Below are 751 nucleotides of genomic sequence, written 5' to 3'. Positions count from 1 at the left end.
ATGTGACACTAGAAATTTCAGTTAGTTTTAATTTACAGTACAGTGTAAATGAAGGCATAAATCAATTTAATGTATCTTTTAATCAAATGAGAGTTAAACTCTTTATTGTTTGGCAAACAAAGGGTTTACTATTAAAATTAAAACATGGAAGAAATAGCGTATTGTGTGATTATTCTTTTAAACAAAAGTTGTAATAATTGTCAAACAAAGGGTTTACTATTAAAATTAAAACATGGAATAAATAGCATATTGTGTGATTATTCTTTTAAACAAACGTTGTAATAATTGTTGTAGTAGTATTATGTATATCATACTGCACCACAGTAATATATTTCTGATAATTTCTTTAAGCTAACCCGAACTTATATTTTGACGGGTTGCCATGAGGAACTTTTTTCTGTAGCCTATGTAAGTGTTTCCCATACATTGATTTATTTGTGGCACTCGCCACAATATCAAAACTGACAGCCACAAATAGATTTTCCAAAATACTTTGACTTCATTGAATAAACATGAGCACTGCACATTTCAAAACTGAAACCCGGTGCGGGTGTTTTTATATCACTGTATTTCTGAAGGAAACCGACTGTCTTCAGAAAATGTTGGATGTCATTTTCATTTCATCTTGCATGTAATATCTGTGATAAAGCAGCCTTTGTGAGTGGAGCGCTGCATTGTGTACAGCGTTACCGGGGAAACCTTGATCTCTACCACTCCAACAGCGCCTCCTGCTGGCAGAGAATGAATTTGC

The 751-nt window shown here is 33.3% G+C and overlaps 1 protein-coding gene across 2 annotated transcripts in view; it reads left to right on the top strand.

Annotated features, from left to right (window-relative positions):
- The window catches only part of LOC107654566 (serine/threonine-protein phosphatase 2A 55 kDa regulatory subunit B delta isoform-like), a 20,672-nt gene that overhangs the window by 8,244 nt on the left and 11,677 nt on the right, over positions 1-751 (top strand). The window lies entirely within an intron of this gene.

Source organism: Sinocyclocheilus anshuiensis, unplaced genomic scaffold, assembly GCF_001515605.1.
Source record: "Sinocyclocheilus anshuiensis isolate Anshui unplaced genomic scaffold, SAMN03320099.WGS_v1.1 scaffold391, whole genome shotgun sequence".
NCBI lineage: Eukaryota > Metazoa > Chordata > Actinopteri > Cypriniformes > Cyprinidae > Sinocyclocheilus > Sinocyclocheilus anshuiensis.
This window is presented reverse-complemented; position numbering and strand designations above follow the sequence as displayed.